At 38.9% G+C, this 23,431-nt stretch overlaps 1 pseudogene; it reads left to right on the top strand.

Annotated features, from left to right (window-relative positions):
* The first annotated feature begins 267 nt into the window (after positions 1 to 267).
* The window catches only part of LOC110197359 (peroxiredoxin-6-like), a 33,395-nt pseudogene continuing 10,231 nt past the window's right edge, over positions 268 to 23,431 (top strand).

The raw sequence follows: 23,431 nt of genomic DNA, 5'->3' as shown, positions 1-23,431 counted from the left end.
ATAGATTATATATGGGGGGTGAAAAAAGTGAGGAATTGAGGATGACACCCAGGTTGTGATCCTGGGTGACTGAGAAGATGGCAATGCTCTCACCATGGGGAATCTAGAAAGGAGGGCAGGGTTTTTGGGAAAAGATAATGACTTGAGTTTTTAATGTGTTAGTTTAAGATATCTACAGGACATCCAGATCAAGATGATCAATAGGTAGTTGGAGATGCAAGACTAGAAGTCAGGAAAGAGGTTAGGGCTGGATAAGTAGATTTGAAAATGCCCATGTTTGCTCCAGCTCCTCCTCCTCCTGATTCTTCTCCTCCTCCTCACTGCTGTTGCGATCACAATGCCTGGGGGTCTGCTTCCCAGCAGCCTGGCCCCAATTTCAAGGCAGAAACAACAGTCTACTGCATCTGTTCCCATGACTTTTTAGGAGACTCATGAGCCATTCTTTTCTTCCACTCTCAAGACTTTACTCCAGTTTGCACAAAAGAGCTGGGATAAGCTGCAAAGCTGGCACTAGAATTTGCCAAGTGAAATGTTAAGATGATTAAGATAATTAAGCCCTTTCCCTTGATTCTATCCAGGACCATCTTGCCTAGAGTAAGAATATCATTGTATACAACAGAGATGAACCAACAGAGAAGCTGCCTTTCCCTATCAGCGAATGGATAGAGCACTGGGCCAAGGTGGAGTTAGGAAGATCTGATTCAGCCTTAGATACTTATCATGTGACCGTGAACAAGTCACTTACCCTCTGCCTCAGTTTCCTCAACTATAAGATGGAGATAATAATAGCACCTATCTCCCAGGGTTGTTGTGAGGATCAAATGAGATAATATCTGTAAAGCATTTAGCACAGTGCCTGGCACTTAGCAGGTACTTAATAATATTTGTTCCCTTCCCCCTTTGCCTTGTTAATGATTATAATTGGGACCTTGCTATCTAGTTGGCTATGTCAGACCTGGATGGGTGGGATGGTCATGCCTGGCATGACTGGTATGGTATATATTTTTGGCCCAGATAAGATGAATCTGTCTATCCTCTATCTAGCAACTCCTACCAGAAACCTTGATGAGATGTTCAGCATGGTCAGTTCCCTCAGATTAAGGTATACCAGACTGCTACTCCTGTGAACTGGAAAACTAGAGATAGTGTCATGGTGCTTCCAACTATCCCTGAAGATGAGACCAAAAACCTGCTTCCTAAAGGAGTTTTCCTTCACCAAAGAGCTCTCCCTTCAGGCAAGAAATTCCTACCTTATACTCACCAGCCCCAAGCCTTCCCATCAAGGTAACACTAGGAACCAGCTCACTTAGGGATACTGATCTGCCAGCCAAGTCTCCCTACAGCAACCAATACAAACATCTTGATGTGATGAAAATCAGAAGTCTTCAGGCTGTTAGTATACCTGATAACAAGTCAGTAGACTTGTTAAAAGAAAAATGGCCTTGTAGTCCTGAGATTGTCTGTACTAAATGTACATTCTATTCATGTCACTGAAGTGCCTTGGGGCTCTGCTGGCTGATTAGGAACACGTTCTGTTTGAGATTTAAATCTTTGCTAGACCCATTGCAATCTTGACCACCACTCACTAGAGAGAGTGAGAGAAAGCTGCATTGCAGGAGTATGACTTTTTTTTTTATTTAGGCAACTGGGGTTAAGTGACTTGCCCAGGGTCATACAGCTAGTAAGTGTCAAGTGTTTGGTCCGAGGTCACATTTGAACTCAAGTCCTCCTGACTTCAGAGCCAGTGCTAGGAGTATGACTTCTTTAACTGGGTAACAAATCATCTCTTTTTCTAATTTGAATTGGGAGACAACTCACCATGCCACGTATTGAGCTTTACCTCACTTCTGAACATTTCTAAGTTTGTGACCAACAACTAGGAAATATTTAGTTATTTCAGATGGTGGGGTTTTTTCCTCCATATTGAGTGTTCCAATCATATTTAGTGGAAAATGGAGATCATCTTTCCTAGTAGATAGCAGGGAAGTAGAATACCACCTTAAAATATTTTTATTTCACTGGGCAAAGAGCTTTCCAATAATGTTATAGTGTCATTATGGTTGAGACAGTCTTATCGTTGAGACTACAGGGTACCTCAGTGACTGCCAGTGAAGGATAGAACAGGGGAGGGGCATAATTATGAGTGTCTTGTAAAATATGTCATTTTTCTGTACATGGCAACCTACCCTTAAATGTTCATAAGATGAAATTATATATACCATAGGGAAAGGAAGGAATAAAGTTACTATTTCTTTATTATGGAATGCTTTCTCTGCAGTAGCTAGTTTTCTGTTTCCTGACATTTTGGTCTTAGAGTAACCACAAATAAAAGTCTTTTGAAATTAAAAAAAAATGGATTTGAGAACATCTGCAGAGAGGTGATAATTTAATCCATAAGTGCTGATGAAATCATTCAAGTAAAAGAGTATAGAGGGAGAAGAGAATAGGGCCCAGGACATAACCTTAGGGGATGCAACTGAGGAGCAGTTGGACAGCTAGGAAGAGAAGCACAGAGCAGTGTCATGAAAACTTAGAAGGGAAGAGAGTGTCCAGAAGGAGATGACCAACAGTGTCAAAGGCTGCAGAGAGGTCAAGAAGGATGAGGACTGAGAAAAAGGGCTTCCTATTAGTTCAGAAGGAGACAGAGCAAATATATTTGTTGTCTGCTCGTGTGTTGGTTTGTTTGCTTTTATTTTTGTTAAAATGCATGACATTATTTTTTTCTCTTTCCTATTTAGTTCTGTTGCAAATGGTTTTAATTCAGAAGTTCTAGATTTGTCCCGTGACTGGTTTAGTAGCTAGCTAATTAGTGTTTCTTGTAAAATTCATTTTGTAATAGTAATTAGAGTAATTTTTAATGTGCCATCCAAAACTGAACAGTTCAGACTGTAGGACTATGATCTCCCTTGCTCTGGTCATTCTGTCTCCATTAATGCAACATAAGGTTGTATTTGTTTTGTTTTATTTTGCAAACTGTGGCTATACCAATGCAAGGCAGAGATTGCACAATTAAGAGAGCCATGTGATTTCTCAGTAACCAGGTAAACCATGAATGAGTGAAGGAATAGGGGAGTCACAAGTTAAGAAAAAGTATCTAAATCCAAGCACAGCATAGGCTGCGGTATTCCTACTATCTGTTACCCATGTTCCCTCAAATCATGCCCCTACTATTACCAGACATTTACTGCCCTAAACCCCTGCCAGAATTCCCGACTCTCACTACCCCCAGCTCCCTGGTATTAGAAGCACTAAGCTATGGAGGTTGATGAGGACACTATGCAGTCTTCACAGGTCCAAGCAGGGTGGGCTCCCTCCTACCCAATTGTTCCTTCACTATAGTTAGTAAAATCCCACCAGCTGCCCTTGTAAGAACCTTCTTGACCTCAACCATCTGCCTGTATCTTTGCCTTTTAACTACTGCCCAACACCCCAGATGCTCTACCCATTCTTCCAGAATTCTATTTTGCGAGGACCCTGTTCAGGAAGGTCTGGGTAGCGGCCATCCCTAGTCTAACCTGTTCTGCCCATCTACTTGCCATCGACCTCCAGCAGGGTTAGAACCCAATGCCTTAGCATAATGAGGGCAGGGACAATGTAGGGACAATGGCCCTGGATATGGCACAGAAAAGGTCAGAAAGCATATTTCCTACTCACAAAGCCATACTCTACTATTTCAGCAAACTATAGTTTGCATTTATATAGTGCTTTAAGGTTTGTAAAGAATTTTATATCTCCTTTGATCTTCACAATAACCCTGTAAGGTAGGTTCTATTATCCTCATTCTACAAATAAGGAAACTGAGGCTGGCAGCAGATAAATAACTTGCCTATGTTCAGAGAGTGTCTGAAGCTGGAGCTGAACTCAGGTCTTCCTGACTCCAAGTCCAATGACCAGTGCTTTATCTACTATGCCTCCTAGATCCCTTGGTACATACCTGGTATAATGTAAAGCTCCTTGAACTTAAAGTCAAGAGGTCTAGTTTTAAGTCTTGCTTTGGACACTTACTAGTATGCTGACTATAGACAAAGTCAACTGACCTCTCTGTGTGGCAGTTTCCCCATGCATAAAATGGGAACAATAATGCCACTGTGCTGGTATGAAAATCAAATGAGATAATATACATGTTACATACCTTGTAAACTACAAAGTGCTATATAAAAGTCAGAAATGGAGGGGTGGGCAATCTTCTCTAACTCTGTTTCCTCATCTGTAAAATGGGGATAAAAATAGTTGCCCTGCCTGCTTCATAGACAGGGCTGTTGTGAGGAAAGTCATCTGTAAACTACAACATTCTAATATAATTGAGAGGTTTCATTTTTTTTTTCTTGTTATAGAAGATGCTCAGACTGGTTACAGAGAAGCACAGGCCCAATAAAGGCCTCAGGTGTTTCAGCCCACAAATAGCTAGTAATAGCCTCAGACTCTAGAGACTCTTCAAGAACCAGAAGCCTCTCTTTGATAATCTTTTCTTTCATACCACTTCTAATGAACAGACTTTGCAGATCAAATCCTTGATTATTAATTCATCTCTCATTTATTAGCTTTATTCAGTGCCCAGGACAAAAACAGCACTACAACATGAGACAGATGTCAAAGAAATGCATTTGCAGTGAAATATATTCCCTCCCTCCTCTCCCCCGCCAAACAAACAAATAAATACCTTCTTGCCCCCAAATGCATCATCTACTGCCTAGGGCCTGCATAGTCCATTTAGTGAACACAATCTTGTCTTATAAACTGCCGACCTAGATTCTCAGCTCCAATGAGGTTTCCCAGGCAGTAAAAGCTGTCTGGAGCTGAGAATTTAAATGTGGCTTGAAGTCATAACTCAGCTTAAAAAGCTTCCTCTCCAGGAAAAGCAGCACATTGCCTAAAGGTCAGGGACCCACTTCAAACACAATTTAGTTGGTGGTTGATTCCTGCCACAGTGGAAAGAGCCATCTCAGCTTCTTATTGGCTGTGTGATCTTGGGCAAAGTCCTTTGGCCGCTCTGGGCCTCCATTTCCTCATTTGTAAAAAGAGGGGGTTGGGCTACATGTCCCCTAAGGGCCCTTCCAGATCTAACTTTCTGTGGTTCTATGATTCCAGTTCTTCTCTCTGGGTGGAAACTATAGTTGCACTCAGCTGATGGAAGCAGAGCTCCCAAGCCTCTGTGGAAATTATCTGGGTTTTAAACTTTAATTAACCTAGATTCTTTGCCAGGACTGATCCTAAAGTCACTTTCTTGACCTGGTTTTTCATCACATCTGCAGAGAACGAACAATAGTTTTAGCCTCAGCCACCACCAGATTTGGGACACCACTCCTGGACAGGAACATCAAGGGGACGTCTACCATCTGGGAAAGATAGTCAATAAAGTCATCCACTAGGGTCATGTTGGCATTTCTACTACCCACAGCAAATGTTTCTTTGTTGGAACTGTGAGGACTTTCTACCACAGTCAGGAGCCCCGATCCATTCCCAGGGAATGACTGGGTCACAAAGGATAAACAACTTGGATAACTACAATAGGAAAGTCCCTTCCAATGAAAGAGTAGTTCACCTTCCAGAGTCTGGGCCAACAAAGCCCCCGAGACCTAGACACTCTCCAGCAGAATTCCAGTTTGGAGGCAGTGTGAGGTGTAGCGAAAAGAACCCTGCCCTGGGAGTTAGGAGATCTGGGCTCACATCTTGGCTCTGCCACTAACTTGCTATATAATCCATGGCAGGTAATTGCCCCTCTCTGGCCTTCAGGTTCTTTCTCTGTAAAACTAGCAGATTGAATCAGTTCATCTACAAGAGTCTTTCCTGCTTTAACATTCTATGATTTTTGTCAATTCTAGACAGAAAGATGATGTTAGATGCAGGCACAAACAGCCAGTAGATGAGTAGGGGTCTCCTTGATTCTCAGGAGACCCAGATCTGCTTTAGCTAGACTAAGCCCATTAAGAACCAGAAAGTTCCACTCAGGGTTTTCAGGATAGCCGATAAAAGGAATAAGAATATAATGAAACCTGCTTAAAGCAGCCACTCTCCTAGAATACTCCTTGATGTTCTGACCAGTCTTGGTGAAGCTTGCCCCTTCTAAAGTATTACTAACCTCTGACCTCCTGACTTTGCATCTAGTACTAGGAACCACAATGGTCTCTCTCCTTCCTCAACTCCTGGCTCTGAATGACAAAATCTACACTTCTGGCTAATCCACAAGAGTAGATTTTCTAGTCAAAGTTTCTCCTCATATACCCTGATTCACAATGTTTCAGCCCAGTTATGCAGAACCATCCTAACTCCATGTACTCCTCAAGAATTTGTCAAGTAGGGCAGTGGATAGAACACCGGCCCTGGATTCAGGAGGACCTGAGTTCAAATACAGTCTCTGACATATAACATTTACTAGCTGTGTGATTCTGGGCAAGTCACTTAACCCTCATTGTCCACCCAAAAAAAAAAAAAAAGAATTGGGTCAAGAAAAATCTACCAGGTCGGTGGTAGTAGAAAAAGAGAGGAGGTGACATGTGACAGATGTTTTGGAGGTAGATGCCTCCTTAAATTAGTAACTCAGTAGATACGAGAAGGGACAGGGAAGAATCAAAGATAACACCAAGGTTTCAAACACGAGTTTCAGTGAATGATAGTTTCAGTGACAGAAATAGCAAAATCAGCAGGCAGAGTAGGTTGGATAGAGGGTGAAATATTAAGCTTAGTTTGAAATAAGTTGAATTTGAAGGTGGGACATCAATTCAATTGAATAAATTCTGTGGTTTCTCCTCACATGGGCTGCTGTCATCCCACTCTGATGGCCTTCAGTTAGTACATTGTCTCTCTCAAATAGAATAAACTCTCACTCCTGATAATGAGTATCTGACAGTCCTGTGAAAACTGGTCTTGATAATGACAGCCTCCCACTTAGAGAAGGGCAATTTTCTAACAAGGCAAGATAACAGGAATAGGAATGACATTCACAGAAGAATGTTTCCAACATTTTGACCCAAATTACAAAATAAAAACTACAGCTATTTACAAGGGTACTGACTAGTTAAGAAGAGCAATCACTGTTAAAATATGAAAGCATTGGCTCTAATTCTGTCTAGACAATAAAAGTAAACCTACATGACAGTGGAAGGCAAATTTGCCTTTATGGTGAAACAATAGAGCAAATCCTATATATAACTTTATGGTGTGTGGAGAGATTCAAAGATGAATTTGAGAGAGAAAAAAAAAGGAACAATCTCAGATGGCAACAGAAATAGCCATGGGCCAGGAATAAGAAAACCTGGGTTTGAGCCCTGGCTATGTCACTAATTTCCCTTTGAGACCCTGAATAAATCATTTTCCCACTCTGGGCCTCAACATCCCTACTTGTAAAACGAGGAAGTGAGACTAGGTGCTCTCCAAGGTATCCTCTGACTTTTAAATTCTAGGATTCTAAGTCAGAGGAAATTCTACTATCTTTTTCCTTGATCATTTAAGGCCTGTGAAATGCTGATTCCAGCCCAATCCATTTCAATCTGTAGGACCTGACAAGCTTCAAGGCTCAGGGCTGATCTAAGGATAACTATATGACCTTGGGAAAGTCATTTAATTTTTCTGGGTATTATCTTTCTTCTTATGTAAAATGAGGTAATTACATTAGATGATTTCTAACGTCTCCTTCAGCTCTAGATCTTCTGGTGCCTCTGAACAGCTAGGGTATGCATCATCCTTGGCCATGAACTTTGTAACTCCCCAGCAGTCAAGTCTGGAATACAGTTGGACCCATAGAAAAGGTTTCTTTCTGTATCCACGCCAGCAGACTGCTCTGGAGATGAGACTAAAAAACAAGTCTAGCCATGGTACACAGCTTCAGAATAATGAGAATTTTCTCACCAAAAATAACTGATGTCATGTCCAGAACCTCAGATGTGGAAGCCTGTCACCCAGAAAAATATGTCATTTAATTTAAGGAAACTCAGAATTTATTCGCTATTATTTAGCTGCTAAATTTATTATTTTCAACCGCTCATCTAGCACTAGCCATAATTACTTAGTAAAATCAGTTCTACTGCTTAAAGGTTATTTATAGCAAAAAGCATCAGTATGCTCCTGCCAACCCATTACAATCTAGTAGCAGAGGAATCAAGAGACCTGAGTTCAAATCCTAATCTGCAAATAACAAGCTGTATGGCCTACAGCAGATCACTCTACATCTCTCCTTCATAGCTGTAAAACAGGGACGTATTACTTGTACTCACTCAACTATTGTCATAAAAGTGCCTTGTAAACTTCATAGCCTATTTGTTTCTGTTTAGTTGTTTAACTAAACAGTGGGGTCCAACTTTTCATGATGCCGTGGACTACATGACACCAATGCTGTCCATGGGATTTTCTCGGCAAAGATACTAGAGTGGTTTGCCATTTCCTTCTCCAGTAGATTAAAGCAAACAGAGGTTAAATGTCTTGCCCAGCTAGTAACTCATATAGCTAGTAAATGCCTGAGGTCAGATTTAAACTGGGGTCTTCCTGACTCCAGGCCAAAGCTCTACCCACTGAGCCACTTAGCTGCCTCTTACAGCCTATAGGAATGTGCTTTTATTATCGTTATAATAGAAAGCCCTGGTATTTGTATGGATCTTTACAGTTTTCAAAGGACATCATGAAACCTTTCCTAATCCCCTCAATTGCCAGTGCCCTACCTCTCAAAATACTTTCTATTTAATATCTTTGTATTTATATTTTCTCTCTACATGTATTATGTGTATACTTACAAATGCCTTTGTTGTCTTGTCTTTTAGAATATAAGTTCCTTGAATATAGGGATGGTTTCATTCATTATATTTTTATCCCCTGCATTGAGGATAGTGTTGGACATATGGTAGACCCTAATAAATACTTGCTGATTAATTTCACAATCATTATCTCATTTGATTCTCACAACATTCCTGTAAAAGATGTAGGGAAGGGATTACTGTTCTTATTTTATAAATAGAGAAGCTAAGGCTCAGAAAGAAGAGATCTGTCTAAGGTCATAAACTATACCATGATGTTTCTACACAGAGACAGACTACTTACTGTAGCAGAGTTACACAGGGTTGACCAACTTCAATTGCTGGCCATCCCTCAACCTGCTATTTGACTCATAACCATACTCATGCTCATCATCCCAAATTCTAGAATATTCTAGGCTTATGTTTGGATATTTTCTCATTAATGAAATTGCAACCTTTTTATTAGTCAATTAGCTTGAACTCCCCAGTTTATTAGGTATTATTTAATAAATTGGAGATACCACCTCCATCTAAGCAGTCATTCATATCTGTGTATTGAAGCTCCTAATCTCAATATTAAAATTACTAGCCATACCATTTATTAATGACAGAATCAATAATAACAAAGATACAAACAACCAGTTATAATATTTTAGCTGTGAGAAAGATCACAGCCAGAGTTAACTCTAACAATTTTTATTACTGCAGATGACTTCTCCTTACTTCTGGAAAGACAATTCCACCACTCAGTTTGCCCTGGTTCACAATAACATATTGATACATTACAACCAAACTCTACTTTACCATCAAAACTTCAAATATAACATCATTATACCAATCATTCAAGATATAAATTGGGGGGATAGCAAGAATTAGAGCCGTGATTTCAGTCAGTTAATTTCACAACTTGCCTATCTGCTTACTGTCACAGTGTTCCTTATATAAACACTAATGAGTTGACCTGTTGGGAGGAGTTCTTTTTTTAAGTTAATTTCTTGAACAAAATCAGTTTTAAATGGCCTTTTCTTCATTTTACTGGTTGTCATGGCCAAAAAAAATTTATCACTGGTGCATGATGTATCTCTCTGTACTTAGAACTAAGATGGTACTCAGTAAATAGTCTGTTTTAATACTTTTCCAGGATGGAACACTTTAGAACTATGCCCAAAGAGCTATAAAACTGTGCATATCCTTTGACCCAACAATATAGGTCTATATCCCAAAGAGATCAAAGTAAAAAGGAAAAGGACCTATATATACACAAAAACATTTACAGTAGCTCTTTTTTGTGGTGGCAAAGAATTGGAAATTGAAGAGACATCCATGCACTGGGAAATGGCTGAACAAGTTGTACGTAATTGTAATGGAACGCTGTCGTGTTATAAGAAATCATGAGTAGGATGGTTTCAGAAAAATCTAGGAAGACATATAAACTGATGTAAAATGAAGTGATTAAAACCAAGAGAACACTGTACACAGTATCAGCAATATTGTAACTATGATCAACTGTGAAAGACTTAGCAACTCTAATCAATACAGTGATATAAGACAGTTCTGAAGGACTCATGATGAAAAATGATGTCCACCTCCAATAAAGAACTGATGAACTCTGAGTGCAAACTGAAGTATAATTTTTTCACTCATTTTTTTTGTTTTTTTTTAACAACATGGAAATATGTTTTGCATGATTTCACATGTATAATTGATATCATATTGTTTGCCTGCTCAATGGGTGATAGAGGGATTGGAGGGAGGGAGAGAATTCAGAACCCAAAATTTTAAAAAATGAATGTTAAAAATAAATGAATAATAGATTTATTCCAAACTAATGAGATCGCATATCCACTTCAGAGCATTTGAGTAACACAGCCTTTAACAACAGGTTTTTTTAAAGTGATTCTAGTGTTACATTAGTGTAACATTAGTTCCAACTTAGGAGAACAAAGTTACACCCAAAGTCATAAGACAAGGATCACACTTATGGTAATAAAGTTGCCAAAGTTCTTGTTTAACTCTAATGTTTATTTTGCTGTTTTTGAAACCTGTGTGTCAACAAAAACCCAGTGTCTGACACAACAGACCCACGTAACAATTTGGGTTGGGGAGAGGGTATTCTTATAAAATTTCTCTTCTTTATCCTCTCCTCAATTTGAGCCTACTCTTTCCATGAACACAGTGTGTATTTGGGGGGAGCATAATCCTGGTTTATGGAGGAAATGTTTTGTAGCTACTGTTCTTTCTACGCTGTTTTAGTAAATGTCTTTCCTAAAAGCCAATTATGTCTTCTGGTCGACTCCTAACAGAAAATGTACTAATGGAGGCTCACGAGCTATAGTAGTAAGAGAAGCTACCCAAAGGGTAACCCTAGACCTTAAGGTAAAAACTGTTTTCCGGGGATCAAACCCATGAGTGCAAGTGCAAGTTGGGGGAGTATCCAAGACAGGGTGCCACAGCATGATCATACTAGCTAAATACAGGGAGACTCGCCTCCAGAAGGTTATTCTGATGAATATTTTTAGCCCTAGCAATTCATGAAGTCTCACTGATAAGGTATGGAGAGGATGTGATATATATCCATGAACAGAGAAGCATGACATAAATGATAAGAACACTGAATACAGACTCAAAAAGTTCTTTAAGACCTTCTGATACTTCTAAACTCTAAGCTAGTCCTTCACATTTTTTAACTTCAGTCCCCTCATCTTTAAGATGAATATAATAACACTTGTACTGCCTGACCTCACAGTGATACAGGGAAGAACAATCAGCCAACCAGACTCAATTCACTTTTAGATAAAAAAAGGCCCTATATACATCAAAATATTTATAGCAGCATTTTTATGGTAGTAAAGAATCAGAAACAAAGTCAGTGGCAAACAACTGGAGAATGGCTAACCAAACTGAGATACATGAATGTAAGTAAAGGACTATTACTATACTGTATGAAATAACTATAATGAATTTAGAAAAGAGTAGAAAGACTTATATGAACTGATACAGAGTGAAGTAAACAGAGCCAAGTAAACACGATGAATACGACAATATAAATGGAAAGCACAACACAAAATAACCGAAGTGTTTGTCCCAAAATAAGAACAAGCATGGCTTCAAAGAAGACATAAGAAGATACCTCCTCCCATCCTTCATTCCATTTGCAGAGGTAGGAGGTCCACATGCATGGAACATTACACATATTTTCAGATTTTTTCTATATATTAATTAATTTTACTGATTTTTCTTTTCTCCTTTTTCATTTAAAAATTTTTTCTTTGCTAAAGTGTTTTCTAGGAGGGAGGGAGGGAATGATACAGGGGAAAATTTAGGAAATACAAAAACAAAATATTTCATCCAACAGTCAGGCACAGGAGCCAACAGGGTGGGAGCACACTCCTGACCTTCTCCCCGACTCCTCTGATCCAGAGACACTGGCTGTTCCTGAATACCTGTCCCCTATACCTGAAACGCTCTCCTTCATCTCTGACTCCTGACTTCCTTGACTTCCTTCAAGTCTCAAATAAAATACCACCTTCTACAAGAAACCTTTCCCAATCCCTCTTAATTCTAATGAGCTCCTTGAGGGCAGGGAACTTTTCTTTTTGTCCCCAGCACTTAGTATAGTGCCTGGTATATATCAAGTGCTTAATAAATACTTATTTAGAAGAAATTGGGAAATAGGGAGGCAGAGCCAAGATGGCAGAGAAAAGGCAGCAACTCACCTGAGCTCTCCCCAAAACCCTTCCTAACACCTTTAAATAATACCATAGAACAATTCCTGAAGTGGCAGAACCCGCAAAAGGATGGGGTGAAATAATTTCCAGTCAAAGACAACTTAGGTCAGCAGAAAAGGTCTGTTGCACCTAGATGAGAATGGAGCACAGTCCAGAACTTCCAGTCCACAGATGTAAGGGGGCTGAACAATTGATCAGAAGGAGATTAAAGGCGTTTTTTTGCTGGCACTAGGGGTAGGACTCTGGTGCTTTGCTCATACTCAGATCTGGGTCTCAGTTCTGGGTGGCAGTCCCAGGGCAAGAAGGAACACTAGCACAGCAGAGCTTGCAGCCACAGTGGAGCAGGGATCCTTGTCACAGGTGCGGTGCAGAAAAGAGTGCTTATGGTCACTCACATGGAACAGGCCACACACCTCTCTTTAGATTATACCACCTTGAAAGAACTGAAAACTTACAGGTCCCTAGAACTATCTCTGAAAACAGCTGCACAAAATTCCTGAAGCTTGGGACGGTGCACCCTCCACCCTGGAAGCAGAGCCCCACTTCAACAAAAAGTTAAAAGTCAAGAAACAGACTGAAAAATGAGCAAACAGAAAAAAAACCTGACCCTAGAAAGTTACTATGGTGACAAGGAAGATAAAAACAAACACTCAGAAGAAGATAATAAAGTCAAAGCTCCAACATCCAACACCTCCACGAAAAAATATGAATTGGTCTCAGATCATGGAAGGCCTCAAAAAGGATTTTGAAAATTAAGAGAGGCACAAGAAAAAATGGGAAGAGAAATGAAAGTGATGCAAGAAAATCATGAAAAAAGAATCAATAGCTTGGTAAAGGAGACACACACACACACAAAAAAAAAAACAAAGAAAATAATGCCTTGAACTGATCTAACCATTCCAGGGAACATTTTGGAACTAAGCCCAAAGGGCTATAAAAATGTGCACAGCCTTTAACCTAGCAGTGCTACTACTACATCTGTATCCAAAAAGAGATTAAAAAAAAAGAGGAAAGGACCTATATGTACAGAAATATTTATAGCAGCTCTCTTCTGGTGTCAGGGAGTTGGAAATTGGGAGATTGCCCATCATTTAGGGAGTGACTGAATAAATTATGCTTTGTGACTGTGATGTAATACTATTGTGCTATAAGAAATGTTGAGCAGGATGCTCTCAGAAACACCTGGAAAGACTTACATGAGCTGACAGAAAATGAAATGTACTGTGTACAAAGTAACAACTATTGCAAGATGATCAGCTGTAAATGACTCAGTTATTCTCAGCAATACAATGATCCAAGACAGCTCTGACGGACTTTTGATGAAAAATGCTATCTATCCCCAGACAAAGAACTGATGGTGTCTGAATACAGATTGAAGCATACTTTTTTTACTTTCTTTATTTTTCTTGAGAGGGGTTTTTTGGGTCTATGTTTTCTTTCACAACATGACTAATATGGAAATATTTTTTGCATGACTACCCACGTATAAACTATCTCAAATTGCTTGCCTTCTCTCAATGAGGGAGGTAGGGAGGAAGGAAGGTGGAGAATTTGGAACGCAAAGTTTTAAAAACGAATGTTAAAAATTGTTTTTACATGTAATTGGGGGAAAATAAAATATTAAATAATTTTAAATGCAAAAAAAAGGAAATTAGGAAACATCATTTCAAAAAGACATGGAAACACTTGTCTGAGAAGATACAGAATAAAATAAGGAGAACTAAAAAGAATACATTACAATATCAATATTATAAAAATTAACAATTTTGAGGACTTTCATAAACTGATAAAAAGTGAAATGAACAGAATCTATGCAGTAATAACAATGCTACTGAAACTAACAACTTTGAAAACTATAAGAATTACAATCAATACAATTCATGATTATAACTGTAATCAATAACTGCAATTATATTTATGTATAATTATAATCATAATTATATTTATATATAATCATAATCATAATTATAATCAATACATTCGTGATTTCAGATATCAATGATGAAAAATATACTCTCCATGACAGAAATGTGATAGATTTAGGATGGATAATGAGACATATATTTTTATATAAAACCATTGAAGAAATTTAATTTGCTTGACTACACACATTTATTACAGAATAATGTCTATATATAAGCCTAGTGGCATGGGGGTGAGAAGAAGAGAAAATATATTTCTGTTAATTTTTTTTAAATTGAAAGGTAGGAGGTGCTACAGATGTGAAATATTGCATGCTCTTTTAGATGAGGTAACTGTTTTATTAGTTTTACTTAACTCTTTTACTTTGTTATGAGACTTCTTGTGAAATGAGAGAAACCTGTAAATTAATACAAAAACAAAGCACATCAATAAAATTTAAAAATAAAATAAAATGAGAAAACTAGTCAATAAATAAATACTTATTTACTGACTGAAATGTAGACCAAGACAAAACTATTTCATTTCATTTTGAGAAGGTAATCATGAAGGTTCATGTACATGCACAAAACTTTTTGAGGTAAAATATCATTCCTAAAAGATTATGGGGAATCATGCATGTTCTATGATTACAATAAGGCACAGATGCATTAAAGGATTTTTCGGAGTCAAGTCAATAAGCATTTATTCAGCACCCATTGCATGCCAAGCATTGTGCTAAATGCTAGAGATTCAAAGAAAGGCAAAAACTGCCCCTTCATTCAAGAAGCTCACAATCTAATGGGTGAGACACTTGTATCTTGTACAAACAAACAAGACATGGGTAAATTGAGGGAAGGCACTAGCATTAAGGAGAAATGGCAAAGGCTTCCCATAGAAGGTGGGATTTCAACAAAGACTTGAAGAAAGTAGGGAGGCCAAGATGAATAGGGAAGAAGATCTTCAGTAATGTGTAAAACGGGTATAAGTAGAATATTTAAGGTCTCTTCCAAAAGGCTATACCTCTTCTCAGAAGAGGTCTGGAGACTGTGAAACTTCACATGAAAACAAGAGCTAAAAACCTTGCTGGTGACATACCGAGTCACATCGCAAAAAAACATGCTTGGTAACCACTCAAGAAAGAGAGGAAAAGACCTCCCCACCCTGACAATGTCACAGTTAGTTTTTAAAAGTCAGAGGAAACAGAAGAGAAACAGAACACAAAACTGCAAAGTATATCAGGCATATTGAGCCACCTAAACTCCTTCAGAGAAAACTGTTGAAAAGAAGTACCATTCAATCCAAGATGTGGAAGTCACATGGAGTCATACCTCACCCTCTAAAGAAGAAGAAAAACGAAGTGACAATAGCTTTTGACCACTATGGCCTTGAAGAATACTTCAAATGTGAGGAGAAACTATTTCAGCTACCACCTACACAAACTTGAATCAAAAATACTTACGTCAGAGATTCCCTTCTTAGCCACCCTATCAGAGTCTTCCCTCCTGGAATTTTACATGGCTGGAAATGGTGAGAATTATTTAGATCTGAATAAGATCTGAATAATAACATGCTCTACTTTAACCATAAAATCATCAAGGAAAATGATACAAATCTGGAGAGGGAGAACAAACATGTCATTATGGATCAACTACCTCATTGGCTCTAATTTCAAAAAGTCTGACCCTAGGTGACCACTTACCTCATCAATTAGAGTAACAAACCCTTAATAGGGTTTTTATTAAGTTGGTATTCAATGACATAGGAGGTTAGGTGGCTCAGTGGATTGAGCACCAGACTTTGAGTCAAAAGACTTATCTTCTTGTTCAAATCCAGCCTCAGACACCAGCTTTCTTGACCCTTGGCAAGTCTCTTAACCCTGTTTGCCTCCGTTTCATCTGCAAAATGAGCTGGAGAAGGAAATAGCAAACTGCTCCAGTATCTTTGCTAAGAAAACCTCATATTGGATCACAAAGAATTAGACATGACTGAAATGACTGGGTAATAAATGTGTGTTTGTGTGTGTGTGTGTGTGTGTGTGTGTGTGTGTTGTGTGTGTGTGTGAAAGGCCTGTGCTAGCCACCCTATTGGAATCTGGAGGTCAAAAATATAACCACACCAAACCCAGCTAGTATCATCTACCTGATCAACAACAGAAAAGGGGAATTATTTTACTTCTGTGGACACTAACTGAAAAATCTCCACTTGCCTAAATCCCTCATCACCTTCCTTGAAAAACATGCTGAAGAAGTATTTCAGGACAGTCAGTCAATAAAAAACAAACTATACTAAGTTCTGGGGATACAAATAAGATATAGATCCCTTGGTCTTATGGAGCTTACAATCAAATAAGAGAAGACAACACACAAAAACACACTGAAAAGGGGAAAGGGACAGAAAGAGAAGCAGAATGAAGAAATAGCTCGCCTGGAAGCCCTCCTTATTGAAGAAGGTTCCCCACCCTCCATTCAGAGAACCCAGGCTGATTTGATCTTGTAGGATGATGACATTCCTATAGGCAAGATGAAGTTCAAATGGAGGCTTCCAGGAGCCAAGCTGGAGGAGTGAAAAGGTAGTAGCTTTCCCTCTCCCCTATCAACCTCTGAAAACCCAGAAAACATCACACCAGAAAAAAACCCTGGAACAGCTGAACTGGAAGAAAGACGGGAGCAGCTGCAGCAGCCCAGCAAATGGGTCTCCCAGTGCCTCACAAAAATAAGGGAGCAGCAACTACAAGGGGCCCCAGGCAGATAAGCACCTGCAGCATTCATCTGAAAGGAGGTGAAGAAAACAACCTAAAGGCTTCCTAAAGCCCCAGCCTTGCTGATTCCACCCAACACCAGGTGAGCTGTCAGAACCAAGTGAAGAAATCCTGAAGCCCAGGTGGTAGAGCAGGCAAACACCAACACCTGGACCTCCAGTGCCTCAGTGAGGGCGGGAACAGGGACCAGCTCAGAAAACCACCAGGTGCCTCGGCACCCTACGCAAAGGAATCTCCCAGTGCATTAGCAGAAACAAGGAAGGCAACATTACAGGGGCCCCAGGCAGACAAACACCCTGCAGCACCCATCTAAAAAGAGCTGAAAAAAGCTAAAGGAAAGGAAAAGCAGGCAACCTAGAATTGCCTGAAAGTTCCAGCCTTGCTGATTCCAGCCCAACAGAGGTAAGCTGCCAGAAACCTACAGCCTCCAACTGCCAGCATAAGAGGCCCCAGCACACAAAGCCAGTGACCAAGACCTAGGCTCCCAACACAAGAAGCTTGGGTCAGTACCCTCTGTTCCCCAGCAGGAGAGCTCAATCTCTTTAAAGGCCAGGGAATAAAGAAACACCATGAGTAAAAAGAAACGTACCATAGATTCATATTATGAGAAGAGTGAAGATCAAGACAGAAATTCTGAAGAGGACAACATTGTTAACAAACCCATATCTGCAACAACAAAAGGGAATATGAACTGGTCTGAAGCCCAAAAAGCCTTCTTAGAAGAGCTCAAGAAGGATTTTAATAGTCAAATGAGAGAGGTAGAAGAGTCCTTCAAAAATACAATTGGCCAATTGGAAAAAAAATACACTGAAGAAAACAAGTCCCTAAAAAACACAATTGGCCAATTGAAGAAGGAAGGACAAAAACTAACAGAAGAGTACACTGAAGAAAACAAGTCCCTAAAAAACACAATTGGCCAGTTGAAGAAGGAAGTACAAAAACTAACAGAAGAAAACAATCTGTTAAAAACTAGAATTGGACAAATGGAAACTAATGTCTCTATGAGAGAGCAAGAATCAGTCAAACAGAAACAAAAAAATGAAAAAATAGATGAAAATGTAAAATACCTCATCAGTAAAACAACCGACCTGGAAAATCGACTCAGGAGAGACAATTTAAAAATTATTGGACTACCTGAAAATCATGATGAAAAAAGAGCCTGGACAGTATCTTTCAGGAAATCATAAAGGAAAACTGCCCAGAAGTCCTAGAACCAGAAGGGAAAATAACCATAGAAAGAATCCACCGATCACCACCTGAAAGAGATCCCAAATTGACAACGCCAAGGAATATAATAGCAAAATTCCAAAATTACCAGATGAAAGAGAAGGTGCTGCAAGCAGCCAGAAAGAAACAATTTAAATATCATGGAACCACAGTCAGGATTACACAGGACCTTGCAGCTTCTACATTAAAAGACCACAGGGCATGGAACATGATATTCCGTAAGGCAAAGGAGCTTGGAATGCAGCCAAGGATCAACTACCCAGCAAAAATGAGCATCATTTTTCAAGAGGAGGTAGATATTCAACGAAATAGGAGACTTCCAAACTTTCCTGATAAAAAGACCAGAGCTCAACAAAAAATTTGATCTTCAAGTACAGGACTCAAGAAGGACTTAAAAAGGTAAATGGGACAGAAGATACAATATGTTGTTAATGGGGGGGCTGTTTAAACCCCTACAAGGGAATATGAGACTTGCAACCCTTGAGAACTGTATTGTTATTACACCTTGTTAAAGGAGTATACATAAAGAGGGTGGATATTAGTTGACTTTGATGTAATGATAAAAAAAAATCTAATCAAGTGGGTTAAATGGATCCAAATAAGTGGATCAATCTGATCTTAGAAAATGTACTGAGAAAGGAAGAGGCAGACAAGGGTAAATTACATTACAGGAAAAGACACAAAATCCTATTACAGCAGAGGGAAAGAAGGAGGGGGGTGAGCATTGTTTGAACCTTACTCTCATCAGATTTGGCTCAAGAAGGGCATAATATAATCAGTTAGGTATAGAAATCTAACTTGCCCTATAGGCAGTAGGAGGGAAAAGGGGAAAGAAAAGGGAGGGGGAAAGAAAAGAGGGGGGAAAGAGGGAGGGAAGAAGCAGTAAGTAAAGGGGAAGAAAAGGGAAAGGGATAATAAAAGGGAGGAGGGACTGAAGGAGGCGTGGTCAAAAGCAAAACACTAGTGAAGGGGGAAAGGAAAAAGGAGAAAGAAAAGCATAAATAGGGGGGGAAAAGGATGGAGAAAAAGACACAGATAGTAATCATAACTGTGAATGTGAATGGGATGAACTCTCCCATGAAACAGAAATGGGCTGCAGAATGGATTAAAAACCATAATCCTACAATATGCTGTTTACAGGAAACACATTTGAAAAAGAGTGACACATACAAGGCAAAGGTAAAAGGCTGGAGCAGAACATATGCTTCAGCTGAAGTAAAAAAAGCAGGGGTGGCAATCCTGATCTCAGACAAAGCAAAAGCAAAAATAGATCTAATCAAAAGAGATAAGGAAGGAAACTACATCCTGCTAAAAAGCACCATAGACAATGAAGTAATATCATTACTAAACATATATGCACCAAATAGTATAGCATCCAAATTCTTAGAGGAGAAGTTCAGGGAGTTACAGGAAGAAACAGACAGCAAAACTATACTAGTGGGGGACCTGAACCTCCCCCTCTCTGCACTAGATAAATCTAACCACAAAATAAACAAGAAAGAAGTTAAGGAGGTGAATAGAACATTAGAAAAGTTAGGTATAATAGACCTCTGGAGAAAACTGAATGGGGACAGAAAGGAATATACTTTTTTCTCAGCAGCACATGGCACATACACAAAAATTGACAATGTACTAGGGCATAAAAACCTCACAATCCAATTCATAAAGGCAGAAATACTAAATGCATCCTTTTCAGATCATGATGCAATTAAAATTATATGCAATAAAGGGCCATGGAAAGATAGACTAAAAAATAATTGGAAACTCAATAATCTAATCCTAAAAAATGATCGGGTCAAACAACAAATCACAGAAACAATCAATAATTTCATTCAAGAGAATGACAATAATGAGACAACATACCAAAACTTATGGGATGCAGTGAAAGCAGTTCTTAGGGGAAGTTTTATATCTCTAAATGCTTACATAAATAAAATAGAAAAAGAGGAGATTAATGAATTGAGCATACAACTAAAAACACCAGAAAAAGAACAACTTAAAAATCCTCAACTAAACACTAAATTAGAAATATTGAAAACCAAAGGAAAAATTAATAAAATTGAATTTAAGAAAACTATTGAGCAAGATGAAGTTCAAAGTAGACCATAGGATAAATCTAAGGACGCTTGGCTATTATCTGTAGTTCCCACTGTTTTACCTATACACATTCACTATAAGGGGGAAACTCATAACCAGGCTGTAAACATGTAATGTGAAGATATTGGTCAAAATGACAAGACAGTTATAAGCTTATAAATGGAACACTTAACTGCCTGCTAAAGTCATAGTGATCTACAAGGCAGCTGCCTTAGACTTGTGCCATGAGTATTTCTAATCAAGTACTGCCATCAACTGAAAATCAAATTGTTTCCTGTCTCTTGTCTGCACATTATTTCTCATACCATTCCCTCACCTTCATCTCATATACTCTGCATCCATCACTCAAATCTGAAAATGGAAAGAACATGACAAGCTTTTCTCTTTTCAGAGGCTGTGCATGGCCTTGAGTGTAGTCTGCATATACCTGTTCTTCAAGGGGCACAAGAGAATGGAGACTCTTTAATGTGTCCACTTTGAGGTGATATGATTTTCAGATGACAGAGGTATGCTTAATATAGTGCGTGGCACATAGCAGCAGGGCATCTTGCCACTGGACCCAGAGAGCTCTGGAGGAGAAAGCGAGCTTGGTGACTTTGCACAGCCGTCCCTCACTTAAATCCAATTCACTTGCAAGTCATGGCATCATCTTCCTGATGATATTATGGTCCTCTCCAAGAATGAAAGACAAACAACTTCCGTGCATAATAGTAGGAGCTTCCAGGGACCCAACTGGAACTAGCCAATTGGGCCATGCTCCCTCCCTTCCTTCTTTTCTTCTTTCCCTTCTTTTTTTCCTTCTTTCCCTCCCCTTCCATTAAAGTCCTTTACCAGCTCTTTTAGAAAAGTCTGTCAAGAATGAAAGCTAAGGAAAAAAAAAAACCAGAGCTAAGGTCACAGAATATTGCTAAGGGCAGTAACTAAACTAGTCTAGTTAAGGTTCTTATCTTTCCCCTACTCCTAAAGGGATTAGATTTATGACCCAACTAATGGCAGCTAGATAGCACAGTGGGTAAAGGCTGGCCCTGGAGTCAGGAGGATCTGAGTTCAAATGTGACCTCAAGACACTGAGTATATCACTTAACTCTGTTTGCCTGAGTTTCCTCATCTGAAAAATGAGCTGCAGAAGGAAACGGCAAACCACATTTTTGCTATTCTTTTTGCCAAGAACACCCCAAATGGAGTCATTACGAGTTAGACATGACTCAATAAGGGCAGTTCCTTTTTTTCCCCCATTTCATGAAGAGATTAGGCAATTAATCAGAGAAAGAATGTCCCTTTGAAGGGTAAGCTCTTTGAGGGGACTGGTTAAAAAGGAATTAGTGGTTTTACAAAGATGATTCTCCAGAAGGATCCTGGAAAGATTGACTACTATTCTACTAAATGAAATCGAATGTTAACCTCAAACTGGTTTTTATCATATTGTGAAAGTTTTCCTGTTCAAGGCTTCTATAAATGTTAACTTAAAATATCTCACAATAGAGAGAGCTCTCTGAGGGTATGCCAGCTGGACATTTCCCTCCAAGCAGAAAATGGTTAAATTTAAAATAATGTTCATTAAAATTGTTTCCAACAGAAATGTTCCTAAAATACAGAATATGGTATTATTTTTTTTTCCTTCAACATAAAGCAAGGAGTAGAATAATATCCTTCCAAACTGTGAAGTTCATACTCCCCTCTGCACATACACTCAGATTTTGAAGAGAGTGGACTCAGACTTGAAGTGGTTACTACAAAACATCCCCCTTCCCCAGGCAGGGGGAGGGAGCAGTTCCTTGCCCTAAGAGTCCTTTTTCCCCTTCATGGAGTCCCCACCAATTTCTTCCCTTGCTCAGATGGGCTAGCCACACACACAATAGAACATAAAAACAGATTTTCTATGAAATCATGAATCTGTATTTCATATAATGTATTTTTAAAAAGCATATAATAATTCTACATACTCCTTTCAAAACTATCCTGCTTATTTGTACTTCCTTTTAAATTTCCTTCTGTTCTCTTCTGTATATATATTTTTAATGTTACAATGGCCCTATGGGAGTATGTGTGTGGGTGTGTGCATTATTACTTAAATTCTCCCAAAAAGTCTCCCCCTATTTAAAAACAAAGAGAGAAAAAAAATCCTCGTAACAAATCAGCATAGTCAAGCAAAACAGATCCACACAATAGTCACGTAAGTTTTTTCATCTTGTGTCTTTCAACTCCCTATAACATACTTGGGTAATATGCTTCATCACAGATTCTCTAGATCAGAAGTATCAAAAGGAAGTGGCCTACAAAACTCTGAAGTGCAGAGCAAAATAGTTAAGGTAATTGGGAAATATTTAACAAAATAAATAAAATACAATGTGACACAATGTAAACTTGTGTTTTTTCTAAATCAGTGTATATCCAAAAGAGATCCCTTTCTACTCGAGTTCAACACCACTACTCTACTTCAATGATGTCAAATTCAAAAAGAAAAGGAGGTCACTAAAACATACATAAGGAAGCAGGATCCTTATGCCAATATTCATTAGAGATATTGGTAAATTTTCTTCTGCTGCTCTGTCTCTCCCTGGTTTAGGTATCGAGGTAAACCTCATTACAGAGTTTGAAAGGATGCTTTCTTTGCCTATTTTTACAGTGTGCTTAATATTGCAATTAATTGTTCTGATAGAATTCCTCAACCGTAAAACGAGCTGGAGAAAGAAATGGCAAACCACTCCAATATCTTTGCCAAGAACACCATCACAAAGAATTGGACATGACTGAAACAAGTGAACAGCACGTGCCAAGCACTATGCTAAGTGTTTCACAAATATTATCTTTGTTGATCCTCACAACAATGCTGGGAGATAGATGCTATTATTATTCCCATTTTACAGTGTCACCTACCTGCCATTAGGGAATGAACCCCCGATTTTTTAGTTCAGTTCAAACAATAAATTTTGCTCCAGCCCTTGACTTTAACTTTGTGTAAGACTTTGTGTTTCAAGTATATTTCCTTGTGTAAA

Source organism: Phascolarctos cinereus, unplaced genomic scaffold, assembly GCF_003287225.1.
Source record: "Phascolarctos cinereus isolate Bilbo 61053 unplaced genomic scaffold, phaCin_HiC Scaffold_2;HRSCAF=192, whole genome shotgun sequence".
Classification (NCBI taxonomy): Eukaryota; Metazoa; Chordata; class Mammalia; order Diprotodontia; family Phascolarctidae; genus Phascolarctos; species Phascolarctos cinereus.
This window is presented reverse-complemented; position numbering and strand designations above follow the sequence as displayed.